The sequence below is a fragment of the Aotus nancymaae genome, unplaced genomic scaffold, assembly GCF_030222135.1.
Source record: "Aotus nancymaae isolate 86718 unplaced genomic scaffold, 86718_ANA_hifiasm-v0.15.2.pri h1tg000020l, whole genome shotgun sequence".
In the NCBI taxonomy this organism is placed as follows: domain Eukaryota; kingdom Metazoa; phylum Chordata; class Mammalia; order Primates; family Aotidae; genus Aotus; species Aotus nancymaae.
Window position 1 is genome coordinate 35,372,387 of NW_026988432.1, and position 10,422 is coordinate 35,382,808.

The window sequence follows — 10,422 nt, forward strand, 5'->3', positions numbered from 1 at the left end:
GAAGTAACAGGATTTGGTGATTGGTTGGATGTAGGAGAGGAAAAGGAGCAGGAAAAGACAGAATTGGAGATGACTACTAGATTCCTAGTCCAAGTAAGAGGGTAGATGGTCTGACCATTCACAGAGAGAAAAAAGAATATGAAAGGGGTACATGTCCATGGAAATAGAATAATGGTTTGTTTCTGACATATGAATTTGAGTTACCTCTAGGATGTTCAAATGGAGGTGTTCACAATATGGTATAATGGTTTTAGAGCTCAGGAAAAAGATTGGGCTGGAAATCCTCAGCACATAGGAATTTCTGAAGTAATGGGAATAGATGAACTTACCCAGGGATACAAAGGAAAAGGAAAATAGAACTTAAATATACCTGGATATTTAAGGTGTGGGCAAAAGAAAAGTCTCTGAAGAAATGGCTAGAGAGGTAAAAACAACAACAACAACAACAACAACAACAAAAAACCAAATGACTAGAGTTTCCAAGAAGCCAAGAAAAGAGAACACAAGTGTTTCAATAAGAGAGTGGGGATAATGTCCATAGATGCAGAAGTCACATAACAGCTGTGGAGTAAAAGGTTCACTGGATTTACTGGCAGAGACCATCACTGGCCTTTGGGAAAACAGTTTCAGTATTGCAGTGAGTTAAAGAGGGAATGGAAGATGAAAGCTGAGAGGAAATAAAGACAGTGATTGTGGACAACACTTTTAAGATGCTGAGTCGTGAAGTAAGAGAGACAAGGAGGTATCTAGAAAAAACAGATTTGAGGATATCTAATGCTGATTAGAAAAGCCAGTAGCAAGGGGACTTTTATCATTTATTTATAACTTCCTATTTAATTTAATTTAATTAATTAATTTATTTTTTGAGTGGAGTTTCGCTTTTGTTGCCCAGGCTAGAGTGCAATGGTGCGATCTTGGCTTACCACAACCTCTGCCTCCTGTGTTCAAGCGATTCTTTTGCCTCAGTAGTAACTGGGATTACAGGCATGTGCCACCATGCCTAGCTAATTTTGTATTTTTAGTAGAGATGGGGTTTCTCCATATTGGTTAGGCTGGTCTCGAACTCCTGACGTCAGGTGATCCACCCGCCTCTGCCTCCCAAAGTGCTGGGATTACAGGCCTGAGCCACCATGCCCAGCCTAATTAATTAATTTATTTCAGAGACAGGGTCTCACTCTGTCATCCAGGCTGGAGTACGGTGGTATGATCATGTCTCACAGCAGCCTCAAATTCTCCTCAACTCAATCAGTCCTCCCACCTCAGCCTCCTGAGTAGCTGGGACTAGAGCCATGTGCCACTATGCCCGACTCTTTTTATTAAATTTTTGCTTTGTAGAAATTGAGGTCTCATTATATTTCCCAGGCTGGTCATGAACTGGCCCCTAGAAATTCTCCTGTCTCAGCCTCCCAAAACACTGAAACTACAGGCATGAGCCACTATTCCCAGCACAAGTAGAACTTTTAAAGATAGAGAATGGAGGGGGAGTATTCTGAGTAATAAAAAAAGATTATAAAATAAAAACTCTTAATAAATGAAAAAACAAATTGTTTTTATATATGCGTCTGAACTCAGAAACCCGACTGAACTCCTGTCTAGGACTACTTCTTTGGGTGCCCCAGAGGGACTGATAGAAATACTATATTAATGTGTTTTAGGGAACATCGTTTCTCTCTCTGAAGAGGATCAGGGGACCAACACAGTCCCCCAAATATTCATCGTCCTTTCTATGGGAATTAAAGAGGTTTTTAGAGAACCTTCTAGCATACTCTGTAAAGATGAGCCCAGCTAGAGAATAAATCAATAGGAGCAAGGGTGGTTTATTAGCAATGCTGACTAAAACAAGGAGCAAGGAAGGGGAACATGGAACACTCTCAAGTTTAATGAGTCTGGTCTGCCAGATCTGCAGCCTGTGAGGTGAAGTGTAAATCATGTTTCTCTGGCAACAAGAAGATACCCTAGTGGCCAATGTACATGAAAATGGCTTGAGGGGAAAACAAACAGAAAGAAAACCACCAGTCCTGGGATAGGACCCAAGCCCTTGAGCACCTGTGGTATATCTGTCTTGAAAGGAAGGATGCTAATTCACCTATACTCATTTTCTCTCATTCATTTATTCATTTCTTAAAGCTAACATTGAATTTGGCCTCATCTATATGCCAAGCACTGTGGTGGGTTCTGGCGAGTTAAAATTGAATAAAGTCCTATCTTTATTTTCATGGGGGTCACAGTTTCCAAAGAAGGTCAGACATGCAAACAAATAGTCTTTGTGCCATGTGGTAAGTGCTGTCTCTGCTAAAGATACACAGAAGAGCTATGTGTGCCTAATCCTTCCTGGATTTAGGAAAAACTTTGGAGAAGGGACATATGATCTTTCTCTTATTTTAAAACTATATGAAATAAACAAATCTATACGGTCATGCTTTTTCATGAAGGCGCTTTCTCCACACTTTTTAAATGGATCTTTTATCTTGATGAAGAGCTCCTTATCTCATTTATACTTGTTGAACACATTAACATGAATGTGTTTATCAAAGGATCATAGAACTCCATAGCTGGATGAGACCACAGCAATCATTCTAACCACTCCATTGTTTATTGAAAAGACTGATTTTTCAAGCTGCTATCAGTTATATGAATCTCCCATTATTATACTACTCTGAAATAGCTATTCTCACCTTTTATATAGTGTATGAATTTTTATTTGTATGGTTACTGAAGCAAAAATGCAGTAAAATATTTTTCTACCATTATGTAACATTGACTTAGAAATGTTTATTCATGTTATTACACAGTTTTTGTAATTTTCATTTTAATGGCTGCATGATAATCTGTTGTCTTGGTTCACCTTAAGTTACTAAATGATTTCTGTAAATTTGGACATACACAGCCATTTCACTGTATAGATGAAGAAACTGAGTCCAGGAAAGGTACTTTGTGCTTTGGGACTCTCTGACTCCATTCATTATGTTATGTTGTCACTTTCTTTTTCTTTTCTTTTTTTGTTTTTTTGAGACATAGTCTCACTCTATTGCTCATGGTGGAGTGCAGTGGAACAATCTCGGCTCACTGCAATCTCTGCCTCCTGGGATCAAGCGATCCTCCTGCCTCAGCCCTCTGAGTAGCTGGGACTACCATCATGCCTAATTTTTTGTATTTTTTTCAGAGATGAGGTTTTACCATGTTGGCCAGGATGGTCTCGAACTCCCAAGCTCTAGCAATCCACCTGCCTCGGCCTCCCAAAGTTGAGATTACAGGCATGAGCCACTGCACCTGGCCTATGCTATCACTTTCATATGGAAGACGAGAGTTTTAAGTGATAGAAAATTATTGGCAAAATGTTTTGTGAGGTTGATTTCCTTAATTCTGGTACATCATTTTGTATGCTTAACATAACAGATTATAAGGCAAAACAGATACCAGCTGAAAATTGATGAAATTGATCAACAGAGAGGGAACATGGATGACTCTTTCCTGTGTTCAACAGTTGCTTCTTTTGCCGTGCTGGACGAATTTCATGGAGATCCTGTATTCTCACATATGCAATTGAATGGACAGCATGAACTTACTTCACGCACAAATATTTCACGTCAGTAGCAAGTTTTTGAAGAGCTGAGGCACATGCGGGTAACACTGATATAGATGAAATCTGGTAGAATAGGTTCATCCTTTAGAAACTATTTGAGGTGGGCATGGTTTGGAGGAAAAGAACACAACCCAGGAGGAAAAGAGAGTCTTAGGAACTTAGGTATGGAGTTACTTATTGAAGATAGAGGAGGCCCCATCAGACCTCTCAAATGCTATAATGTTAGTGCTGGAAGGGACATGAAAGACTATTTTCAATTTGTAAAATATCTGTTTAGACAGCAGAAGTTGAGCAAGAATTCAGATCTCATGATGTCAAATTGAGTGCACATTGTCTATCATGAAATAACCAATGTCAGGGACAAACTTCCTCCTTCAATGACTGAAGGCTTTTATATGCAATTTCAATGTCTTTTAAGAAATCTCTGTTAGCCCTATTTTTATTTCCAGATTCTAGAAAAATGTATTTGGTTCTGCTCCTTCTCCATATACTGGAGACAGGGAGTAACATATAGCTGATGAGTCCATCTTTAGAGTCTTCAGCTTTGTTTCAATATATCTGGAAATATATGTTTTAAAATGTAGACAAGTTAAATAGACTAGAAATAGTCTAGTTAGTAGTCCTTCAATAACACCTCTCTTAGCCCTTCTGGAAGTGGTGAGTTAGTTGGATTAGGGTTGAAGGAACATGTGGAATGCAGAAGGGCAAGAAATAGGACAACATAAATGGGATCTAATTAAACTACAGAGCTCCTGCACAGAAAAAGAAACTGTCATTAGAGTGAACCAGCAACCAACAGTATGGGAAAAAATTTTTGCGATTTACCCATCTGACAAAGAGCTAATATCCAGAATCTACAAAGAACTTAAAGGAATTTACAAGAAAAAATCAAACAACCCCATCAAAAAGTGGGTAAAGGATATGAACAGACACTTTTCAAAAGAAGACATTTATGCAGCCAACAAATATGAAAAAATGCTTGTCATCACTGGTCATTAGAGAAATGCAAATCAAAACCACATTGAGATACCATCTCATGCCAGTTAGAATGGTGATCATTAAAAAATCAGGAGACAACAGATGTTGGAGAGGATGTGGAGAAATAGGAACGCTTTTACACTGTTGATGGGAGTGTAAATTAGTTCAACCATTGTGGAACACAGTGTGGCGATTCCTCAAGGATCTAGAAATAGAAATACCATTTGACCCATAAATCCCATTGCTGGGTATATACCCAAAGGCTTATAAATCATTCTATTATAAAGACATATGCACATGTATGTTATTGCAGCACTGTTCACAATAGCAAAGACCTGGTACCAATCGAAATGCCCATGAATGATAGACTGGATAAAGAAAATGTGGCACATATACACCATGGAATACTATGCAGCCATAAAAAAGGATGAGTTCATATCCTTTGCAGGAACATGGATAAAGCTGGAAACCATCATTCTCAGCAAATTGACATAAGAACAGAAAACCAAACACTGCATGTTCTCACTCATAAGTGGGTGTTGAACAATGAGAACACATGAACACAGGTAGGGGAATATCACACACTGGGGCCTGTTGGGGGGTGTGGGGCTAGTGGAGGGATAGGAGGGATTGAGGGTATAGGGGAGGGATAGCATTAGGAGAAATATGTAATGTAGGTGATGGGGTGATAGATGCAGCAAATTGCCATGACATGTGTATACCTATGTAACATACCTGCATGTTCTACACATATACCCCAGAACTTAAAGTATAATAAAATAAATAAATAAAAAGAAAACTTCACATCCTTTGGGCACTTCCAAAGGGTATGTGCAAGTAAAACAATACAATCATAGAAATTTAGTTTTAGGATCACTATTGGAAAGCATATTATTTAACATTTTTATTTTATAGATTGGAAAATTGAAACTTACACTTGTACAAAAGAGTTTATCAATGACAACACAAGTCCATATATTTTTTCACTTTAAATCTAGTGCTTTTGTTAATCAATGGAATAATTATTGGGCTACTACTGTTACCATAATGCAGGATGGGTATCATTGTAGACAATGAAAGAAATAGAGGATGTATTTCTAACTTTAAGACTTTGCCAGTCGGACTGTATAGAAAGAGACAGAGTAAAGACTCAAGAGCTCAATTGTGACATTAGTAAGTCTTAGAGAGGTTCATCAAAGGCAGATTTGGAAGAAGTGGACCTTGTGGAAGTAGAACCTGAGCTAGTCTTAGAGAAGGCATGAGGTTTGAACTGGCAGGTGGTAGTTGATGCTAATACTTTTTTCAGGCAATAGGTATTAGCATTGCCACAGGAAGAATCTGTGACTGCAGAGAACATTCACTTTGTTCTTTACAATAGTTTTAATATTTTCATTTTAATCCGTGTGAATAACTTTGGGCGAGTTATTTAGCCACTCTTGTCCTCCGTTTCTTTAGCAGCAAGGAGGGAATAACAAAGCAAGGCTGCATTACAGGGAAACCGGGAGGCATCGTGAATTTGAAGCATTATAAAGAGTTTTATTCACATAAAAGGGAAGGAGAGTATGCTCCACAAAATTCTATAGCCAGAATTTCAAAGCATCATTGTTGCCTAATGATGGTTTTCAGCTTTGCCCTCGGTGGATATATAGTTGGAGTTTTGAAACTGAAATATCTTTGTTATGTTTTGCCTGGATCAAAGCACACATAAAGCCTGATCGAATGGAAAAAAAGGCAGAAGATACAGGCAAGTGCCGCAGCATGACAACTAGCAGCCCTCAGGTTTCTGCTAATGTCCTAACCAGTTAAAATGTTCCGAAACCTTTGTAAGCAGGGACTGAAAATCCAACAAAATTATCATTCATATATATATATACACATACATACATATATATAATGGATGCTCACACCCTCCTGGAGATCGGAGTTGCTACAGATAGAAAGACCAACATTTTGTGCTTTTCTCTACAGGGTATGAGGCCATGCCCCAACAGAAGAGATGTTTGTTAGAAGAAAAGTGAAACTGCACGAAGTTAGAAAAAATTGTAAGAGAGGGTGAAGATAAGGAAATCTGGATAAATAAGAACTAGCTTGTGTAACAAAATCCACATTTTTCATCCTTGGGCACACGATGAGCTCCTTAATATGATGAGGTTTTATGAACAGATAGAAGCGTCTTCCAAGGAACTTATCGATTGTTTGCCTATAAATGGGATTTAAAAGGGAACCAGAGAATCCCTTCTAAAAATGAATCTGATTCGTGTTTCTATTAACACTGGATGGACGGACATCTTCCTTTTCTCTGAAGCTGTAGTTTCTAATGGTAACCTCACATACTGAAGAGATGTCTTTTATCATGATTCTAGGTATAAATCAAAGTGGGAGCTGATACCATTAATGCTGTAAATTCCAACCAAACCTGGAAGAGTCATGTGCGGAATGAGAATTCCTGATGCATACTTTCAGCATTATTGGCACCTTATCTTCTGTGAAGAACTAATTAATGTCTAGTTCTTATCTTTGATTTTTCAAAACTTCTCTTTACCTTTCTCAACAATTCTCTCAAGAATTTATTTTTTCCTGCTTAGAAGGCAATTCTTTGGAGTCCTGAAGTCTCTTTGCTACATATGGGATATGTGTACTAAGACAGATGGAAAAGTAGAAAATTCAGTTTAAAAAAGATATATGGCTTTTCAGCTTCAAAATTAAAAACAAAAACAAAAACAGCACCTAATTTAATTGGGTATTTCTTCTCACTGGAATGATTATTTATATAATAAAACTTGACTGCATTGTAGTATTCTGAATGTTAGAAATTATTCTTTCAGTTTTCATTTCACGTCTCCTGTCTCCTTGTCCCAATATTTAACATAAAGTCTTGTGCTCAGAAAATGCTTAATACATGTAAGTTGACTGAATGATTATTTATTTAGCAAATTGGTTTATCAACATGCCATAGATATTTTCTTGATGTTTCAGAATAGTTGGGGGTTTCCAGTGGAGACCTGGGGAGGCTTTCAGGACTGTGGCATAGCTATCTTCATCTCCCTTACATTGCTTAACCTCATGCTCTGCACATGCCTCCTAAAGGAAGGTGCTCCACTTCTGTTTATTGAATAAAAAACAGCTTCTGTTGTTGAGCAATAGCTCTTCCATAAAGTTCTGTTATGAGAACTGTTACCATCAGATTGAATTAACAAAATTCTTGCTAGATGATCTGGCCTTTCACTATTGAGAATCTAATATAATAATAAAAGGTTATTTCCTTCAGGGTATATTATCTCTCTAGCCAGATGCTCATTGTAACATGAAAGACAAGCTCCTTCGAGCTAAAAAGTTCTCCCTTATGTGGATAGAGGAAAAAAATGAAAATCACTTACCTGGTCAACATTATTTCATAGGGTGCTGAGGAATAAATCAGGCCTGGCATGACCTTCATTGAAATTTTCGATTTATTTACAGAGGTTTGTGCTGATCGCTTTATCTACCGGAGGCCGCGTTTCCCCTTGGTGACTCATAAGTAATGTGGTCCACGCAAACCCGTGTAAATAGAGCTAATATTTCAAGGGAGGTCATGCTATATACTCTTCCCCTGAGAACAGATGATGGCTGACTGCCGGGCTGATATGAAATTTATCTTTGTGAGAGAGGAGAAGGATTTTGTGGCCTAGAGGGCAATATACAGGGCTTCTGAATCTTAAGAGGGGCCGAGGTGCATCAGAATCCAAGTGTGTTTTGCGTTGTATTTTTCTGCTTATGGGCGAAGATTAACAAAAGAAAACAAAACAAAATAACTCACTCAAGTCAAGTCTTAAATAGTCTACAAAGTCATCATTGATTTTTCTCAATTTAGTTGTGTATTTGTTTTTTCCTTTGAACACGAAATCTAGTGGTCTCCCAAGAAGAATTTGTACTCGCTAGTATATGGATCTTTAACCAAGATTGTCTTAATCGCTGCTACCTATTCTTTCCCCTCTGCCCACTTTTAGTCTCTCACCACATCCCTGTTTCCCCTTGCCTTGTAATAACATTTTCTTGGGATCTCTTACACTTAAGTGGTTCCTCTTCCCCAGTTCTACCTTGGCCTTTTGGTTAGCAGCCCTTCTCATTCCTTGCCTAGTCTTCTCCAACAGACAGCCACTTACATGTTTTCAGGATAAATGTAAAGGCTTTCAGAACATAAAAACAATTTCTGTTTGTAAAATGTATAAAATACAAAATCCTGTGCTCTAGGATTTCTATTTTATGCTTTATAATATGACAGTATTAAACTTTATAAATGTTATTAAGATGTCTAGAAAGAAGCCAGATAATAGTATTATCAGTAATGAAAACCTATGTATCAAGCACATTTTGTGTTGCCTCAGTATGTCGGTGCTTGCTTCTCGCCCTGGCCGGGTGTGGTGGCTCATGCCTATAATGCCAGCATTTTGGGAGGCCGAAGTGAGAGGAGTGCTTGTGCCCAAGAGTTTGAGACCAGCCTCAGTAACACAGTGAGACCTCATCTCTAGAAAAAAGTTTAAAAATCAGTTGGGCATGGTGGCATGTGCCTGTGGTCCCAGCTAACAGGAAGACTGAGGTGGGAGGATTTGCTTGAGTCCAGGAGATTGAGGCTGCAGTGAGACATTATCGCATCACTGCACTGTAGGCTGGGTGACAGAGTGAGAGACCCTGTCAAAAAAAAAAAAAAAAAAAATCCTGCCCTCAAGTAGTTTACCATGTATTTGAGAAAATGAGACTAATATGCTGAAAAAAGGAAAGAAAAAAACAACACTTGAAGAACACAAATCTATATAAAGTTAGCTGTATGATCCAGACATTAGTGACATTCTAAATATGTATGTGGTCACGCCACTCTCTTTAAGTTGTACTGGGGGAAAGTTCAGTCTTCTTTACATGATCCACAAGAGCTTCCTATCCTGGTCCCAGCTCATCCAACCTTATCTCCTTCATGCCCCAGAAACTCTATGTTCCAGCTTTACTAGACACAAACAAACCACTGTTATGTTTATTTTGGCATGAGGTAGCTAAAGGTAAATAACCTGTGTAAGACGATAAAGCGTATTAGTTACACTCATTTGACATGTAAAGTACTTTCCAAACGTATCACTTTATTATCTTTATCTCTATCTCTTAGTTTGGAACGACTTCCACCACCATCTCCAATTGGAAAATATCAGTATCTTACGTCCTCCCAGGGCTAAATGAGTTATGCCCACCCTGTGCTCACACAGCCCTTGCTTCTGCTCAACTGCATTTTAAGTTATCTCTTTATCTCACTCCCCCACTAGACCATGAGCTTTTTGAGGGCAAATGCTGCATATTATTCACTGTGGAATCCCTAGTGCCCAGCTCCAGAATGTTTGATGGGTGTCTTATGAGAGAATTAGCTCTCAGAAACTGGCAGCCTGACCTTCTACATGATTAGAGAATGCAACCACATCCTGAGACCTGAGAGCCACTATTAGTACCCTCACACCAAAATATCCCCCCTGCCATTCTGCTTCTGTAGCAAGAGAATCTGCTTATGTTCCCTGAGGCTAAGATTACTGTGGTCTTGGGGGTGTGACCTGATGCAAGTTACCTTTACCTTTATCATGTAACACCTTGAATCATCATCTGCATCATTATCTTCAGCAAGAGCAGAAACAAGGGACATTTACTGAATGTCCATGGGATCTTGTGCCAGGGATTGTGGGTACAGAGAGCCATGAAATCAGTCTCTGTCCTGGAGAATCAAGTATAGTAATAGAAAATCATGTCATGGCCGGGCGCGGTGGCTCACGCCTGTAATCCCAGCACTTTGGGAGGCCGAGGTGGGTGGATCACGAGGTCAAGAGATCGAGACCACCCTGGTCAACATG